The following is a 20938-nucleotide window of genomic DNA, read 5'->3' on the forward strand; positions in this document are numbered from 1 at the left end:
AATCATTTCAGCTCTGTTGATCGCAGCATATTTTCTTCCTTACTCACTCCCTTTTGGGAAGCAGGAGTGATGTGTGTGTTATGTTCACACGATGTCATGCCATGGATGAAAAGGAGTGGCTGAAATTCAAGAACATTTCTACCAAATTTCTGTCTTCACAAAGTGTCAAACTTGGTCTGCACTTCTTTGCATGAAGGATTTGGAAGAAAAACATCTTTGCCAAATCAAACAAATTTATGAAAGCAAGGTGAAAGATCATTTGTGTGCTGTAGTAACACTAATAAGATAAATTGTGGATAGATTTTCATCAAACAAGCAGTACTACTGAGAAGTATGACAGGGCAGTTTTTTTAAATGAAGTTTGAAGTTTGAAGTTTTCATTAGCAACAACATTTTGAACATGTACAAAGAATAATAGCACAATTGTGTCTACATACATATGTGAAAAAATATACCTATCTGTTACTCCTTTACAATAACATGATTAAATGATGATATTTGAGGGTTAAATATGATATATATAGCATAATTCTACAAAGTTGCTGTTGTTAACAGGGATGCCAGTTTTCTGGCAAAAGCCTGAATTCAGGCCCTGGCAGTTTTAAAGTTTAGGCTTGTTCATGTACAAAGGAGCTTCATGTAGATGTATTTCAGGCCCTCACTTTCATTCTAACTGGCATCCCTGTGTTAACAAGGAAACCAAAAGTTAGCACAAGTGCTAGTCGAGATTGGTCACCTTGATCTTCATACTAAAAGAAAAATAGATACAGGAAAGAATGTATTGGATGGTGATGGCTCATGGGTCATGGTCAAACTACAAAATATCAACTCTTAACCCAGAAAATATTTGAGGTTGGGTCATCAGGCTTTGTATGCATTAGAAGTGTAACACGGCAATAAACAGATAAAAATTGAGGCAAACTCTGACAAAGGTCAGCTCCAGTTTAAGTCAAATTCCTGACTGTCAGTATTTACAAAAAACAAACAAAACAAAACAAAATAAAATATCCATGGATATTATATCATTAGACACCTTTGAAGACTAAATGATAAGGTTCCGGCAAGCAACCTTTTAAAAAAAGTGATTTTTGCATGACAATATCAACTCTGCCAACTTTGCGTTTTGATCCATGTCAGATTATCAAATGGTAAAACTTAAAGAACATAACTTGAACCTTGAAGATATTATATACATGTATGTAATCCCGATGGCAGCTTGTCCATGAAGATTTCTTGATGTTTACTCAATATTGCCCAGACAGCTGTTGAATTGTTCCTTTAATTTCACTAATATTTATTTCAAACAACTTTATCTTTCCGAGGTGAATCCCTTTTCAAGGATCAGTGTTTCACGGTATTGTTTAGAGCCACATATTTCGGTGTAAGTTGACCATTTGCTCCTCTCAACAAACATAGCAATCTACTGGCAATCACCAATTTCTCTCCTACCCTGGTAAACACACATATGTTACTCCCTGCTTAAAAGGATGAATGGTTTGGAATGTCAGTAGAGGAATTCTGTCATTAGCCTGACATCACACTCTACTGCAGGTCAACAAAAGCCTGTTGTTCAGGACTACATCTTGTGACTTGTCTGTAACACGTCCCTCAGACTGAAATCTTTCTGCTCGAATGTGTTCTACACACATACTATTGAAAAAACAAAACAAAAACAATCACAAAAAAAACAGAAAAAAAAGAGAGAAAAAAAAGGGGTGTAGTCACAAAGTGTTCCCAGCCCAAAATAAATAGTTCACTGATCACTGGTATTTACTAGGGTCTGAAAATAACACAGAGTTTGTGTTAGTTCTCCATAATACACACACTTATGTCTGTTGTACATTGTATATAAGTACTACATTAGAAGGGAATAATGGGTGATCCCTTTGTATGCATTTAACCCGTTGAAGTTGGGCTTATTTTGCTACAACACACATTTTCCATAGACACTTGCCCATTATACTCAGAACTCGTCCTCTACGGGTTAATGCAGACAGATTGAATGAGTATATAGAGTAGATTGGAATGATACTGAAATGATAGATATATCTGTTTGGTAAATAATTATTGCTTCCTTCAATATGCATCATACACATTCTGTAGTTGTTGTCCACCTGCACATGTATCATGAGATAGTGACTAAAGTATGCTAAATATCTAAAAAGGCCCGAATTCACGAAGGTGGTACAACTGAAACCATGGTTTAAACCATGGACAATTTGCATGGAGTGCCAAGTGTCGCATGGCCTATTTCGTTACGAAATAGCAGTAATTTTGTTGACAAAATGACAACATTTCGTGAACGAAATGAACATTTGGTCAATGAAATGGTTATTTCGTCGACGAAATAACTGATTTCGTAACGAAATAGGCCATGCGACACTTGGCGCTCCATACAAATTGTATTTAAAAGTGGGTGCCCACTTCCAGGTTTAATCAATCGACAAGCAAGCAAGCAAGCAAACAAATAAACAAACAAACAAACAAAGCCTTAACCGCACTTTTCTGGTGCCACTTTTGGGTTTCATCAGTTGACAAGCAAAAAAAAAAGAAAAGAAACATAATGAATAAATAAAAGATGGGGGACTTCAGCACATGCAAAAAAAAAGAAGAAGAAGAAGAAGCTTAACCACATTTTTGTTGTGCCACTTCTGGGGTAAAAAAAAGAGGGGTGCCAAGTGGTTTTACCGTATACATTCATATTCATTACACAGGAAAAGGGGAAAAGCCAAGCCCCTCCCCCCCCCCCCCCCCCCCCCCCCACAGATGCTTCCGTCAATATTTGCATGACCACTGTATTTCTTGAACTGTCTTAAGTGGACTTGATGTGTAAATACCAATTTATTGATAGGGATATCCCACTCATCTAGCTCAAGTTTGAGATTGTCATATTTATCTACCATGAAGTTGTGTAGCCAGTCAATTTACTCTGTGAGTAATGTTATTGTTGTTTCACAGTGTGTGTTCTGGGTATATTTGAATATCTCCCCTGAGTCACTGCCTACTGCCAAATGAGACTTGTATAAAGTGTGTGCAATTTGATGAACTATTTACTCCTTTTTTATATATTCCTGATGACCGTGAATAGTAACAGCAAATATCTTGATGATCTTTGACATATTTTATTTCATTTATTAAGGTTTCCACACAAATTACATAAATTACATTTGTGAAATACATCTAGAGATCAATGAATAGTAACAAAATATTTGAAATTCAGTGTATTCAGACTAAACCTTAAAATGTGCACATATTGAGAGATATTTTTCATTCTTTTTTCTTGTGTCCTGAATATATCATCTCATTTCTTATTAGGTTTGTAGGGATTATTCAATTTCATAGAAACTGAATTACAGCATGTTTCTGTCATTGTTTTGCAGCTAGATGTGATGAACTGAGTTACGACCAGGAGATGAGGATGTAGAAAGTCAGCTGACCTGGATTTCAGCCGGTTTCCATGGTTTCCTGTAAGATTCGTGGTACATAATCCATTATTTGTCTTGTACACATGGCAGGATACAGGAGAATATATATATACCTAGTATGTGGCTATTATAGTTTACTAATTTGTCATACGTGTATTTTACCCTGAGGATCTAGTGACAAGCATGGCAATTTACCTGCTCCTTTTATACATGCCAGCACTTGGAATCTAGTGTAAACTATTAGTTGATGCTATGTCAGGAACAGGCCTTGTAAAGTGTGAGTAAGATGTCATTATGTGTATTGGAAATAGTAACTTGAAACTGTTGATTGAGCAGATTATCTGGTTGCGGTTTGCAGACTCTCTATAGCGTGAGGCTGACCCACAAGAATTAATTTTTCCTTTTCTCTATTTCTGACATGTGAAAGCAACAGTGTTGCTTTAACTCCCACAGTGGCATGAGCAACATCTTTTTATAGCCGAGATCGATAGCATTTTTTGATGTTGGTCTTGAAAGGCTTAATTACATTGAAGAGAATGTATGCAATGAATCATGATGCTTAAAGCATGTTCAGTTGGATTTGTCTCTTTTGCACAGTGTTAGTAGAAACTACATTGTATACCGTATTCTTTTAGTGTAAGTAGTTTTGATGGAATACTGTTGGAGAAACTTTATGTGCACATACTCAAAGCATTTGCATACCAACCTATTCAAATGGTCTCAAGGGTTTGTGCAAATACTGCGTCCAGTTGATCGCCACTGTGTAGTTGTACTATTGTGTGATAGCAAAGCTTGAAAGCATTAGCAAATGATGGAGTGTAATTTGCATTAATTAGTTTTGGCTCCAGTCAGCTCGAATTTGCCCACAATCTAGTATTTCTTCAGTTGTTTTCTGGGATATTGAAGCTTTAAGTGTTCTCTTTGTTCATAGGAAGATTCTGTGTTTGTACCAAAGTGATCCCAGGAAACAATGGAGATAGATTTGTGTTTGAATATTTTGTATTTTGTATAATACGTCAGATGTCAAATAGCAACCTACGTGTGTAAAAGTAGTCCATTGCTTGACCAATCAAAACTACTATGCAAAGGGTAAGAATTTCTCTGATGAGCTATCGAGTTTCAAGTTGAATGGCAAGTGACAGGGCCTTGGCCAAGGTAAAGTGATAGCATTGTGAAGAGATCACTAGGGGTGAATCAGAGGTGATAATAAAGGGAAAGTTTCAATAGGAAGATGACCCACCCTGATCCTGTTATCATTTTCCCCAGGATGGAGAAACGGACCAACCCAAAACACAAAGGGGGATAGGATTTACAGAGTGAATCCTGTCCAAGATGTAGGGACAGGAAGCCAGCGACATAGATCTACTCAAGCTTGAATCTGCAACCAATCACGGACGGGAGCTTTTGTGAAGTGAGGTGGGTACAAACTACCGCCCCTGTCTTTCCCCTCACAGTCCAGTGAGTCCAAAGAGCTGGGGACTGACACTTTAGAAAACTATTCATACACTCAGTGAGTGAGGGCCTCCTTTCAGTTTTGACAATACACCGCTTCCTTTGCCGAGTCTGTGTCGAGTGTTGAGTCGCCAGTGTGCACTGAATCGTGGAAGAGCATACAAGCCTATTGAAGGGACTGTCAATGCCCAGGCATACACACACACACAGTTAGTGCAAGACAGAGGTGAGACAGGGAGAGAGAGGAATACGCCTATATGCTTGCTTATGCAGAATTTGTCATTTGGGGAGCTCCCTTTATAACAGAGCAGTGAATCCTGCCTTGCTAGTGTGTAACCGTAGAACAGGGAGTGTGGACACTACACAACAGGGCAAGACAGCTGTCATAGGATACTGTAAGAAGGTCTGAACCCGGAGATTAACTACATCAGGATACACTCATCTGCTTTTCGTGTGGCTTTCTTATGCCTGTATCGACATCGGAGGAAGATTTGCATGGTTTTTGGTGTGTGATATCGTAGATGAAAACAGAGTTGCTCTGGCTTTGGAATACCCGCCTCATCATCCAGGTTAAATTCAGGAATATACACACATAGCTCATGCTGTCATTGGAGGGTGGGTGTTGAAGGTGAGTCAAGAGAAGAGAACAGTTGGCGTATGATTATCACCAGTGGTCACTGAAACTACAGTACCTTATGCCTGTGACTTGGTTATAAATCTCTGTCTACATCTAAGCTTTGGCCCCTTTGCCTTTTATGTAAGAAATTGTGTACCAGACCATCAGCTGCTCACTCAGCCTGTAACTGAATGTCTCAAAATAGACACATGTCATAGGTTTAGTCACTAATGTCTTGTAAGATTTTTGCACCACAATGATGTTGTGCATAGGGAAAGGTATTTTAGATATCCCAGTCTTATTATAAGTTTATTGTTTCTCTTTCAAAGTGAAACAAGAAGAAACAATTTTTTTTTTGTACTACTGAAAAGCCTTTATTTCTGCATCCATATATTTGGCGGTCATGAGTAGGTTGCAGACATTTTTCGCGAGAGGTTGCTTTCAGGATTTGACGTCAAGACTATCGTACAATGTACACATGTACACTTAATACAGCGTATGTAAGTGCACTAATGCCTGTCCATTCGCGATATTTTCATCTGTTCCTAAATTCCTAAAGCGAAATTTGCTGAAATTATATGTAAGCCCTTGTGAAAATATACATTTGCCTTTTACATACAATACTGTAAAAGTGGGAATTTTCGTGATGTTGAAATTTTCATGCATTTCGTGATGTTGAAATTTTCATGCATTTCGCACGACCAGAAATTAATGCGAAAATAAAAGCACATTAATATTTTTGCATGCCATATGTTCCAACTAGTTGATGTCTTGATCCCGCGGAATTAAAAACACACAAAACTCTTCTTACCTGGCCATGTGCAAGGAATTAGTCGCGCGAAAATATCAACTTTTACAGTATTGTGAGATTATTTACGTTATGAATGCTTGTGTGCACATGTAGCTGAATTTAATGTCAAAGCCTGTAGAGAGATGTTGTACTGTGCATGGGTAGGTATACTGGTGATAATGTTCAGTTCTGTCGGTGTTGTGCTACAGAGGGGTCGTATTTCATCTTTGTAGTTTACTTTAAGAGAGGAATTATGTGTGCATCCAATCCCACACAGTCCCCTGGTTGATGACAAATGATCACAGTATAAATCCCTATGATTAGCAAGTAGGTGTGTCAGCTTGTTGATGTAACTCTACACGGTGGGGTGCCTTATGGCTTAGAGACACGATATACTCTCAACAAATGTAGCCTGTTAACTCTATTTTTACCACCAGTAATTATACCACATATACTTCCAAGGATAGTGGTCCTGTAAGGGTTAGATTGTGTATTGGGAGCGACCCTCACTACATCCCAGGTTACTGTAAATTGCCCTCTACTATGAGAAGTTTGAAAGATACGACATATATATTTGGGTGTAATTGTTTGAATTAATCTGCTTCTTGATGTGCCACCGTAAACTGGACTTTAGATTGGAGTATCCATTTCTGTTTCTTTTGGTTCATGTGGCTCGTGGAAGGATTTTGTAAAAGCCCCCAGATCTATTTCCTTCGCCCACCCTTCTCCTTTTATTTCACCACAGTTTTAAAGGAGACCTTGTAAATAATGCATTTCACTCGTCGCCTAAAGGAATGTGGTGCATCCTGTGTACACTTTTCTTGGATTAAAAAATCTTTTGGGGAAATAGGTTAGGAAAACATGGCTTAACCCAAATCATACATGTAGGTCCTATAGCCAGCCAGTTTGGGATGTTATTATTTTTTTTTTCATATGAGTTATAATCTATAGGCACTCGATCTCTCTCACATACAGAATGTAGCTACACTGTATAAATGTCATTATCGAAGCTTTTTTACTATCATAATTATCTTCTAAGAATAAATCCAGAGTCTTAGTCATTTGTCATATGGTCATTCATATTACAACCTCAGCAAACAAAACAAAAAAGTCAAGAAGTGAAAACCTGTCATCATAAGGTGACTATACAGTTTACTTTAATACAAGAAAACTGGGACAGAGTTAAATTCAGCGTGATTACATTTTGGCAGTCTGTCATATGTTGATTGGACAGCTAACCATTATCAGAGTTAGTGTGTACATTTTTGTACACTACATTGTACAGTGTACAGGCCTATGTGCTCATCAAATCTGTTGGGAATGGCAAACAACCAAATTCCAAGAATATGTCGTAGTCATATTGCAATATATGCGAAGATCCCCCCCCCCCCCCACATGCATATACACATTGTAAAGTATGAAGAAGCTAAGAAATACTTGATGAGCACCTACATGTACTCAGTATCCAACCACATGCAAGCATACAGCCATTAGGCCTAGTATACACATTTTAAGTATACCAATGTAAATCACACTTTGATCACATTTATATTGAACTGTTTACATGAAAATGGTGACTCACTGTTTCAAAGATCAGTGAGTACAATAGATTTTTAACCTCTCCAACAATGTACCTGTTCCGGTATTTGCAGTAAGAGGCACTGACATTAAGAAAAAAAAAAAATGAAAATGAGACGATGGATTTGAAATTGTGGGGATTTTTGATGTTGACTCATACTGTAGATACTGAGCACAGCATGCGGTTCATTGTCATACATATGTACAATTTGTAGATACAACTTGTAGACGTATACATACTGTATGTATATTTTTATGTTGAAGTTTTAAATAGAGTGTCAGTACAAAGCTTTCTGATTGTTCATGTTGTGCAGGAGAGAGAAACAAATATAATGAAAGAAAATACATTTTACTGTTGAAAGTGTTAATTTTTCATCTCAATGCATTATAATGTATTGAATATAATTTGTTTTCCCTAAATGTGTACTGTAGTGTTCATTTCGTGGAGAGGTACAAGTGTATATGTATCTATAGGCCAAACCTGCAGTCACACTTAAAATATCAATGTGTAGGATTGTTGGCATTGCATCATAGATTTATGTACAATATGATTTTGTCTACAGAAATTTTGCCAATTCTTTATTCGGGGTTTATTCCATCTGGAGAGAATTGTTATGATTCTCATACCTACATTTGAAGCATAGGACATGTGTTCATGGTCCATGCTGTCACTAAGTGCAAAGAAGGGCCACACATGGTACATGTAATGCCATGTGAATGTGCACTGTGAACATCATTACAGCACTGCAGTTTCCTTCATCGGGTTTGTGGGCTTTGGGAGCCTTAGAAGAGAGATTCCGAAACCTAAGATCCTGCTCCAACTTCTAATCCATCCCTGGAGGTTGGAGTGTTTAGACTGTATACAAAGCGTCTCTTCAAGAGAGCGGAGTTCCATTTCTGGGAAAACTTTCCTCTGTAAGTTGTTTTAAGTGCACCAAGGTGTAATATTTTGCAGACTGTAGCAAATGATATGGACAATATGTGATCAGCATGTTACGCTAAATCTATGCAGTATTTTTGGGGAAGTTTTTCAGTTAAATGCATAAAGATTGGCAAATGAGAGTTTGTTTAAAGCCCCTTTTGATATCATTCAAATTCGTAGGTTTGCTAATGAGAGACCAAGAAGGCACTTTGCATTCTTAATCCTTTCTGTACCAGGGACTTTGGACAGTGTGTACAATGCTATATGGGGTTTTCTGTGTCTATCGGCACTCAAAGCACAAAAATCACTTTTTCCTCTGCACTGTGAGGGTTCTTACCGTGTATTAAACTCAATAGGTACTTCAGATCACTTCTCTTTATTCCACTAACAATTACTGCAGTGTTGTGGCATCCATTTCGTGTAAGAATTATCTGCTATTCTAATGAACCAATAAGTTTTTGGTTTTTTTACCAGTGAATGAGAAAATACAGTGAATATGCATTGCCGCATTGGAAACGTTTTTACCTTCAGTAAACTTGCATCAGTTCTGTTTTGAGGGCATTTCTGAAGCCGCGCTATGTATTAATTACAAAAAGTTGGTCCAGAAGAACGCATTTATGGCAGAAGACTGAGAAGCCAAGAATACACTATGCTTGCCAGCGTGAAACAAACTCCTTGTTTTTTCTCTGCGTTGCCACATTTCAAGACCCCAGCACACGTCGTCAGCTGGTGCTATAACTGCAGTGAAGTAGCCAGGCAGACAAAATAAATCTATTTTTGACTTGTCTCCTTCAAACTGCCTTTAATAGAGAGTGGCTCGTTTCGCTTCCCTCACATTGACATTTTAAAAGCTCAAAGTGCATCCTTTTTGCATATTTGAAAAATTGATAACATCAACGTCTATCTAAGTTTCTGCATTATCGCTTTTTGCAGATGAATCTTACTCTCTACTTCCTTTTTTGTATTCCTGAGAAGTTCCTCTTCTTTATCTCTACTTCTATTTCATCTTTTTGTCTTCTGTAATGGAGCAGCTTCTTCATGTTATGCATGGATCCTAAATACAGTAGGCCTTGTCTAAACATTTGTAGTTCCTGTAGTCGTTGCAAATACATGCATATTTCTAGATTTTGATTAACAGTCTATCATTGTAATGGGATTTTACTGTATGGCCTTCATGATGATTTCTAGTGTGAAATTCATGGGCATTTTGTTAAATTCTTTCTTTCTTTCTTTCTTTCTTTTTTTTTTTTTTTTTGGGGGGGGGTCCAATAAGATATCAGATAACTTGTATGACTAATGATAGTGATTTGATCCTGGTATCAGGAGTATCCATTGTATATTCAAGATGTCTATTCATACTCTTTCCGATTCACTTTGAGTAGAGTGTGGTAGTCATTGTAAATATTTGCATTGAATATGCTCAGACAGATCCAAGTTGTGGAGCGAGCATATCATATTTGCTGAGTTGATATTTTGATATCATTTGACTCTCCAACCTGTTCATATTTGTAATACTGGTCTCTCAAGAATGAAATACTATACTCTGCATTACCCACATATATTAGCGCTATTATTATTATTATTATTATTATTATTATTATTATTATTATCATCATCATTTTTATTATTATTATTATTATTATTATTATTATTATTATTATTATTATTATTATTATAGTTATTATCATCATCATTATTACATTTTTGTAACATTCCTTTTAGTAATTGTTAATAGTGCACAAGGAATTATTTAGTTTTTTATAATCAAAGTATGTTTTCAATATGTGGCTTTGTTAGAGATGAACTTTGTCACAGTACTGTCTTTCGGTCTAATTGTTGTTGATTTTTTGGTGTGAGCAGGAAATTTCAGTCACGATCATTTGTTATCAGTGATGGCTGTGTGGAATCTTGTTTGAGGGCATGCAGTATACATGTACATTGTATTGCAGGGACATTTTGATCGGTTCTTGTTTACCAAAAACGAACCAGCCACTGGCATTCTCAGTGCAGAGTTTACCAGCTCCATGTACAGCGTGTCCTCACTTGACCATCAGCTGTGGTTAATGAATTCCTGCTGCAACATAAATCAGTGTTCAAGTGGACATTAATTTTTTCAATCTTTTCCTATAATTTCATTGTAGCTGTGCATTTAATGTTATATTACTTTTTATTGCATTTGCAGTCTGTGTTCACATATCGTTATTCTGTGGTTTAGAATTAAGCAAATTCTGGCAAGACGCTCTGATATTTGCAAGACTATGGTATTGGTAAAACTGTGACACTGTTTCTTTCATTCTTCAAGAATTTGCTAAGGACAAACAAATAGCTGTTGCCCAAGCTCAAACAGGAACAGTGGGATCACTGTCTTTGGTGGACCTTTGCAACTGTCCTCAAGTAACCTGAGTGGCAATTTATGGAAGGGTCAGTTATTTCCTACACCTGCCATTTATTTCTAACATTGGTCTGATTTTTTCCCCCTTTTGTTTTGAACTCCCACCATACACATAGTTCATCAGATGAACATGGTATGCCCAACATGCATTAGTCAAGTTGTACTGGCTGTAGGGGTTGCAGAAGAAGAATCATTGCTCAATACTGTTCCATGGAATGAAACCTACACAGTGTAGATGGCTTAATTAAGCAGTGTGATTACAAATGTACATGAGCCCTGAGGGCTGCTTCAAGCTCTGAGCTGGGCTCAGCCCTCAGAGCTTGAAGCAGGAGTCACTGGAAGTTGTTTTGTCCCCCTCCCCCACCCCCCTGCCAGATGTCATTGAGAATACTAAATTGATGCAGGTTTAGAAGTTGTCTGGCATCAAGATGTGTGTTTTCAATTGTATCTCTGGTCAAATTCCTTAGAATTTAACGCTCTAACGCTCATAAACTTTGTCATCCTAAGTGAAGGGCAAAGCTTGCCTGCAGTAAGAAGCAAGGAAGGGAGTGCATCTCAGGAGATTTATAAACTCTTGTACTGCTTTCTGGCAACTAGCATTGTAAAGTTATAAAGGCAAAGGTCTGGATCTCAAGTAGCTAGTTTTCCCAGGGAGGTACTAGGCAAGTACCTCCCTGGTTTTCCCCCCATCTCCCTGTTGGTATAATCAAGGAGGTACGAGAGCCTCCTTGGTAGTATAATGCAGTCCTGTGGACTGTGCTCTGATGTATGAATTGTGCACACAGCCTTATCAATCAGCTGGGGTGAGCCAGAGGGGTGGAACCCCCAGACCAAGGCCAGGACTTGGGGTATGTAAACACAGACAAGGGGATTGAATGTTGAGACTGGGCTGACTGACCCACTGGCCCCTGGGGGAGGGAGATAATTGCAATAAGGGCTGTATGAGCCTTGTTACAGACCAGGGCAAGGTGAAATCGGGTCATAGGTCAGAGTTCATATCAGGACAGCTTTTCCGATTGATAGTAGACTCATTTCATACACATCAGATAATGTTTGTTTGTTTTTCTAATAATATTTTTGCAATGTGATGTTAGTATTTGTGTGTGGACCAAAAATTTTTTAACTCTTACAATACTGTACTCATTATGATGCAGAAATTAGTCCCGCTTGATTTTATTTGAATGGCTTATGACAAAATCATATGATTTTTATAATCCTATAATGCAGCTCACTGCATAAGCCTATACTGTAGGTCTGCACACTCAATATAATATCTCATGAGTCAACATATATCTCACATGGCAGTCACCATAAAATTCTGAGATAATTGCACGATTTCTTGCAAATTGGAGCTTGATGCTGACTGCGCTATTTACTTTAGTGAGATCATTATGTCCATACTGGCAAAAATCTCATGATATGGATTGCAAGGCAAATCTATAAAATTGGATCCTGTTAATTTGTGTCTGTATGAATGGCACTGATACATTGTAAGCTTATTCACTGTTGATAAGTTTTCCATGCCCCCAGTATAATGGTTAAATTTCACTATTGGTTTGTTACTGTTTTCTGTCTCCGGTACACACAGAGGCTATAGGACCTACCGTTTTCTATGAAGCTTGATTTATACGAGAATGGCTGTTAAAAATTTATAACCTCTGAGCACTCATTTTTATCCTGGCCCTGTAAAAATAGCCATCTGGCTTATCATACCTCTAAGCTAAGATGTCAGATTTATTGCTTCTAATTGTATCCCGTGGGAAATTTGCGTTCTTGCTCCTGGCTATCTCCCTGTCATCCATCTTTCCCTCTTGTTGTTTTAGTTTCAAGAAGTAATTTTTTCTTTCCTTCTTGCTCATCCTTCTCTATTTTTGTACTGTAAGTGTAAGGCTCGTTTGCACACCACCAGATATTACAGGTTTAAAAAATTGATATTTGCAATGCAATGCAAAAACTTCCGTGGTCACCAAAAAATTAATTACTGCCATGATACAAAATCAGTTTGTCTTGACCTTTCTTTTTAAGACCCTTGCGATATAATTTGCCTCGCGTAGTGTGTGTATTAACGCTTTCAGACGTACAGACTTATGATAGGCCTGTAGGCTCTATTCGTTAAGGTATGGGTATGGATATACGACGTATTGATATGAATCCATTCCGACGCAATGCCTCGTAATGCAATAATCATATTCGAGCATTCAGACCTTGCTCTCAACTGAACTTTCATGGGAAGTTCATGAATATACGTACAAGTCTCTCCATTGCACAGTGCGAAGTTTGTGTGGGCTTTTCGCTTTTTGTTTATACTTTGTGCTGGACTCATCTGGAGTAGAAGTCAGGCCCTCTGCATGCATTGTGAATTTGTCCCACCTACTTTATATGCGACGTACGGATATGAGAGCTTTTAGATATGGAAAAAAAAAGGGTCTTGGACATATGAAAGATGGTTCGAAATACATTGTAGTGCTCAATACATCGTTACGAAAAACATCCTTTATTGAAACGACGTAGGCCTGCGTATGTATCAATATATGCAGGCATTCAGATGGGGAAAACATCCTATATTCATACGTCATATAATGTGTCATATATCTATGCGAGAACTCTCTCATCTGAAAGAGGGGTGAATGACATGTAAAAAAAAAACGACAAAAATTTTAATCCCATAATGCAACTTGCCACACTCAGTGTTCCTCAGTAAGATGCCCACATTCACATTCTGGTCATTGCTTGGAGATTTACAGTGCTTTGCTTGCAGCTGAATTATTTTTCTTTCCTTTTGCCATGTGTGTGTGAAAAGTGCCAAATAAAAGTGATTTTTGTATTGCGATTCAATGAAACTGTAGGCCTAAACTCTTGTATGTGAATGGGCCGTATAGTATACTAAAGTTTGATGGTCTTTGACCGACACTTATTTATCGAGAATCCACTGACAGTGTAAACCTCACTTCAGTTCAAGCTTAGTAGGACAGAGTCTTTCTCTTAAAGGTTTGATCCTCTTTTGACTTCTGTACTGAATATCAGGTTTGTTTGTTTTTTCTTACTGTCCTTTTTACGATGAAGCTTTATAGTCTTGAAGAATATAGGTCTACAGTCTGTATAGGCCTACTTTGTGAATGTTATACAGAAATGTCAAACAAGGTAAGAAACAGCGTTTCAAAAGGACTCGCGTAGTATCTGGGTCTGGAACAAAACTACTTGTTCAGTTGCTGATGGTCTCTTTTTTTCTTTTTTTCTTTTTCTCAGACTGCAGGGTTACACATTTCCAGTCACAGTTGCACACTTTCCCATGTTTGTCATAAATGTGGGTTTAAATGGCGAGTTCCTGTAACGTGACAGATTAACAGTATTCACAGGAGCATTTTATTGCCCTGGTGTGTATGCATGGCAGTTTAATGACATAATTTTGTTTAGAGGAGATTAGACGGGGTTGCAGCAAAACATGTTTGTCAGTATTCTGTCAGTTTAATGCTCTGTAATATAAAATGTCAGGTGTTAGGAATGTGGATAGGCAAAATAATATCAATAAAACTGAGCTGTCAAGAACAGTTAGCATTGCAGCTTTTTTTTTTTTGATTACACCCAACTTATTTTCACCCCTACCTGTGCTACATTGTATTGTGATATATTGTAGTACATTTTATTTCTTGAGTGTATTGCATTTGTAACACTCGTATGTTTACCAGTACCAAGCTGATCAAAAATGTTTGAATACATACTGACAGGACACTCCCGTTACAGTAAACACAGTTACAACAGAATTTAGTTACAATGAAGTTTGTAGTAAATTTGATTCAGGTCCCAAAATTGTTATCAGTGAACTGTATGGTGCAAAATTCCCTTTTTTTTTTTGTGACAAAATTTTGATTTGATGATAATTATAATGTTTAAAGGCACAAGTAATGAGCTACAAGGCAGTCTGTACTTGTGATGATCCTTTCATTATTGGTTGCAGTTTAGAAAAATACACATTATCAGTCTGTGTTTTGAATCACAGGCAATCAGTTTCTATGGATACAACACTGGTTTAATTGCCAGTCCACAGACATTTTGTCACAACACAATTCACACAAGCTTGCATTCAGGTCACACATCCTTCATAACAATACCAATGCAGTTGAAAAAGTTGCAGTGGATATGTTCCATTGCTCTGTCCAATTATTTTGTGTTTGGAAGCTGTGCAGGTGGTCGGTCATAAAGTTATATAAACCGATGACCTTAATATTTAGTTCTTGCTCAAATATGGGTCCCCACACTGCTTACGCTATGTAAAGAAAGATGATAAAAATATTCTGATTAGCTCAGGTTCCGAGGTCATATAGGCCTATGTGTAACAGTTTCATGACATTTGCTCCTGGAACAATTTACTGGTCTTATTTTCTCTGAGAACTAAGGGTTAGAGGTAGGGTTGTAATAGGGTTTTAGGTTTAGTTTGATGTGAGGATTAGGATTAGGGTTAGGATTATGTTTTTTGTTTGTTGGTAGGTTTTGTGTTTGGCTTTAATAGTGTGCAGATATTTTATGCGAGCAATTGTCATGAGAGCAAATTTCATGGAACTATACCATATTAACTGTTTGAGAGCAGACTGGTGCCTAAGCAGTGATATGTATGCAATGTACAGGAATTATGTACTGTAATTATTGTGTATTGTTATGTCACATTGGGCAGACTTTTACTGGGATGCAGTGTGATGGTATACACCATGTAATACAATGTTTTTTGTTGTTGTTATTGGTTGTGTGATCAATATTCAATATAGGGCCTACATCTCTCATCAGAATGAATGAATGCATGTGATTCAGTTTCCCCTAGAAAAAAAAGGGGGAATATCAATACACTACAGAGAGCACGGGGTAGAAATAATCTAGCCAGTCAAATCCACGGTTTTATATTACTTACATAATACTACATTGTACAATGTAAACTACATGTTGTGCCCTCCCCCCCTTGATCTGTTGTTACAGCTAAAAAAAAAAAGAAAAAAAAATCTTACTGGTAGATATGAGCAGCGTTACTTTGTCATAGCAGTGTTGGTATCATTAAATCAGAGTTACCCTGTAGCGTTAGGTACTTGTATTGTACTCTACGTGAACTTTTTTGTTTAATAGTGCTAGTAAGTACAGCACTTGGCATTACTGGTTGTAAACACTTTATACAGTTCCTGTTAACTGCGACAGTTATAATCATAGGCACTTGTACTACGGGAGAAGGGAGCTGTGTTAATATGCATGGGCTGGTGTGTTTGTTTTTGAGATAAACTTTTTTTGTGTGATACCGGTACCAAGTGATTGCTCCACCTGTTAAGGGTGCATTTTGGGGCCATTTGTTTTCCTTTATAGGTAGCATTAATTCTGTTTATTAATTTCCCCGAGTGTCATTTTCTGCCATTGTATGTTAGACAGTAGTCAGAGGTAGAGCCCTCCCCCACCCCCCATTTCTTTCTTTTGTTTTGAGAGTCGCCAAGCCCTACCAATCTGAGTGGTTAAACATTCCATTTTGTCCTGTCTCACCTCCCTGGTTCTACACTGGGACCACAACAACTGCCTTGCATTCTTGTGGTAAGGATTAGTCAAAGAGTGACTTCTCAGATCAGCAGAGCTCATACGTTCTTCACAGATTTTATACAAAAGGTGCTGAAAAGGCCCCTTTTATCTATTCTGTTTTGTAGAGGGGGTGGGGAGGTTGGGGAAAGAAGGATTTGTTGTTAGCAGACAGTGAGTCCAGTATGCACTTGGATTAACATCAGCAGCTTTATGATGTATAGTGCTTTCGTTTTTTTCATTTTGTCAGGCAGCACAATACGCACATGAAAGGGAATAACCTCTGAGTATCTTTGCTTTCCTAGGTGGAGCATCCTACCTTATCCACCATCAATATCTGAGTGACACTAATTTGCTGCCAAATCTACAGTTCAAACGAATGAAGCATCTTTGCTCTGAGGCTATACATCATACAAATTGCAGGTGGAAAGTTCAAAAGTTTGCAACTTGATTGCAGTCACAAAGAGGAACGTCAAATGCCAATTATTGTACAGTGACTAAAGGGCTTTTTACACTTGCAAATTTTTGCTTAGTCCCGTACCAACGGTGGGGCTAAGGGGGGGCCTAAGCCCCACCGTTGGTACCGGACTTTCCTTAGCCCACTTTCTGTTTACATTCGTTTTTGCCAAAGTGGGCTAGCCCCACCGATAGTCCCGCACTATCTGGCCCTGCAAAATAGCAGGGTTAGCACCGCTAACCCCGCAATTGCAGTGCCAAGCAAACAAGTGTAAACAGAACAAAAAAATAATCCGGGGCTAAGCGACGGAGACAAAGTCCGACCCCCACTGAGCAATCAGAAACGAGATAATCAAGTGCTGCCGGTGCGTGCGTGTACGTGTACAGTGCACAGCGTAATCACGAATATGCATGTGGTTTGGAAAGTACCGGACTAAGAAATATGAGTGTAAAAAGGTCAACTTTCTCCTTAGCCCCGGACAAGAGCTTAGTACGGGACTTATTGGCGAGTGTAAAAAGCTGAACAAAATGGTACAGGACTAACGATAGTCCTGGGTCAGAGAAAGTACGGGGTTAAGAAACACAAGTGTAAAAACCGCTTAAGGGACAGACAAAGCTGAATAAAATTGTAAGGTACAGTGACTTAATGGTGGATTTTTTTTTTCCATTTAATGTGTAGTCTGCTATAAAAGTAGTCTTTCTACAGGTCAGGTACACAAATGTGTTATGGTGTGTGTGGGGGGGGGGGGCGAGTGCTAAAATAGTCATTTTTGTATGTTTCAGAGCCTGTGATGTATTTGGGATATACTGTAAAAGTGGATATTTTCGAGTGACTAATTTTTCCCGCTCGGCGGAGTAAGAAGAGTTTCGCGTGTTCTTAATTCCGCACGATCAAGACAGCAACTGTTGGAACATATGGCAAGCAAAAATATCCGCGTGCTTTTATTTTCGCGCTAGTGTCTGGTTGCGCGAAATGCACGAAAATTTCAACACCGCGAAAATTTCCACTATGACAGTATGTAACAAGAGGAAGTTTTCACACAAATTTTTTGGCATAGGACTGATACGAAATTAAAGTCATGGTTCATGGAAAGCTTCCGATACAAAGCCTATCACAGGACCAGCAGTGTAACACAGTCATTCCTGTATTGTGTCCTTGGCTTTTTATAAGGTCAAACTAGACTTGTGTTTTAGGCTGTCCTGATCTGACTTATTACAGTATGTATTGGTATTTATATCATTCATAAAAAAGGGAGACAGCTTTAGGTGTGAAATGATTGTTCAATTTAATTGCATGAAATGGTCATGGATGCCTACAGTGTTGGCAACGTCCAAGGTCACAGAAATGCCAAACTCGAGGCTTTCGAGGCAGTTTCATTTCATGGGATGTGCTGTTATCGGTACCATTATATGTTTATCTTAGTCAGACAGAGGGCAAAACTGATCATGATTTATTGTTGAAGAGTCCATTTTGATTAAGGAAGACTTTGATTAATGCATATTTAGGAAATAAAAGGGATTTCCTGAACTTTTTTTTCTCATTGATACTCGATATTACCCCACTTTTATGGCAGACATCCATATATCTCATTGCCAGAATCTCTAAATCTTTATCAGTGATAAGAGGTTTATATGCCTTAATCAGGAAGTAGATTATGATTTAATTTCCTTCAGTTCATCCGTGTAATATTGGCAGGCATAATGGTTTATTGTTCAGAAATATTATCGCTTGTGGTTCCTAGTCTTAACCAGGTAAACTGTAGAAATGAGTGGCCCTACACATTCAACCTGCTGGCTAAATTAATGCAAAGAGGACATCCTGGCGGTAGCAGAACATGTAAATAGCAGTAGAAGTTATTATCAACCAGTATTTGGACCTTTGCGGTCAGTTTTGCCATCACTTTGGATATATGCATGCACATATGTATAAATGCTGATCAATAAAATAGAAGAGAAGAGATGGAAATAGATTGGGGTTTGTGAGTCCAGACTAGCTGTACATTGAGCTCATCTAGCTTGTCAAAGTACAGGGAGGTAACATGCTGTGCTAAATGGAAATGTTTAAAAGGATTTGCTGCCAGTAATCCTCCCTGGCAGTGTATCCTTGATTATACCTACAGTGAGCTGGGCAGGAGTGCAAGCGCTAGGTCAACTGTACTGTGATTGGGGATTAAGAATTTGGAAATGTTTACACTGCTCTTCGAGCAAAGGCAAAATGTTCGGTAAATGTACATGAGGTGAGAAAGCTATTTCACAATAACCTGCTTGAATATGCTGAAAGCTTAAAAGCATATTATTTTGAGTGCACTTTTTCTCCAGATTAGAAAAATAGGCAGCATTTCATGAGAGTAATCCCTAAACTTTGATATACACTGAGCCCAAGAGATGTTCCCTTTTTTGTGAAGAGGAACAATTTTTGCAAAAATGATTGGAACTGGTTGTAGCAGTTTTGTATGAACTGGTTTGATTTTGTTGAAAATTATGTGACAAAGATATGTTCATATCTTGTGCAGGGCACCATCATTTATTGAAGCATTCAAAACTTACACAGGAAATCTATAAGATTCTTAGGTACAAAGTTTTAATTTCAGCAAGTGCGAAGGGTCTTGTAATCCTTGAAATACATACTGTCATCATAATTATTGTCCTCTTTGCCCATGCAAAATGGCGCAGCTGGAGGTTGAACCGGAAGCGAATGAGAAGCGAGGTTCACAAGCTTGTTGATTATCGTGTCCACATGGAGTGAAACTACAAGTGGCTCATGGATAGAGCATAAACCCTAAGATGTGTGTGGTGCTAATCTTCGACTAAACTTTCAAGATTGCTAATTTTTGAGGGCATCCACACAGCACTAAACTACAAGCTAATCATCGAGAATTAAGTTTTCAACCTAAACTTAAAGTCTAGGAACAGCATGTGAACGTAACTGATATTCTGCTGAGATCACAGGAGACAAGGAGCAGTCCTGGGGTTGGTTTCGACAAACAGCAGCCCACTTCCAGGTTCAATGCCAAGCTTTGTCAAGAATTCCTTTTTTTTTTCACCTTAACACTACCCTACCATCAATCATCGGTAGTAACTGTCTCCATCTATCTATTCTGGATACTTTCTAAGGCCCTCAGCTGAGGGCAGCTTTAGGGGCAGAGTGCCATTGAGAGTAATTCATCCTTTTAACAGCAATTCTTTGTGGTTGAATCATGCCCTGTTTTTTCAATGTTTTCAGACAGAAAGATTGCTTATGGGCAGGGCAGGCTCTACATAAATCAGATCAATATTTATTCAGCTTTGATGATAGTGGTTATGCCCAAAATGGGTTTAGTGCAAATTATTACCGGTGAAATATTGGATACTGTCCTGCTCAGGGGATATTTCACAATTCATGGAAGATGAAAAGAAAAGCAGATTGAGCAAAATAAAAAAGTGTTGAATATGACACCCAACCTTCTTTCAGTTTTGACATCTAGGCATTTCAAATGCCACCTGGCCTACTAAAGTCTTTGAATGTTTTGCTTACACAGAATAGCCAAAGTAACATCTCCCATTACTAATTCAAACAGGAAGATTTATTAAGAACTACATCTTCAGTATCTTTTGATTCATTGCCAGTTCTCTCAGAATAGCTAACTTTAGTATTAAAGCTGTGAGGAGCAAATTCTTGTATGATCATGTCCATAGATCACTAGAGTAGAAAATACATTGTACACTTATAAATGCAAGCCTTTCAATATAAGATAGTATTAGATATCCAGCAAACCTGCTTGAAATA

At 38.0% G+C, this 20938-nt stretch overlaps 1 protein-coding gene across 1 annotated transcript in view; it reads left to right on the plus strand.

Annotated features, from left to right (window-relative positions):
• Positions 1-5223: 5223 nt before the first annotated feature.
• LOC139723385 (disheveled-associated activator of morphogenesis 1-A-like) overlaps positions 5224-20938 on the plus strand; it is a 119942-nt gene continuing 104227 nt past the window's right edge. The window contains exon 1 of the mRNA XM_071634632.1: positions 5224-5505. The gene's annotated coding sequence lies outside the window, so the exon portion shown is untranslated. The remainder of the gene's footprint in view (positions 5506-20938) is intronic.

Source organism: Diadema antillarum, unplaced genomic scaffold (assembly GCF_040938485.1).
Source record: "Diadema antillarum isolate AM-2024a unplaced genomic scaffold, OU_Dant_1.0 scf00000188, whole genome shotgun sequence".
In the NCBI taxonomy this organism is placed as follows: domain Eukaryota; kingdom Metazoa; phylum Echinodermata; class Echinoidea; order Diadematoida; family Diadematidae; genus Diadema; species Diadema antillarum.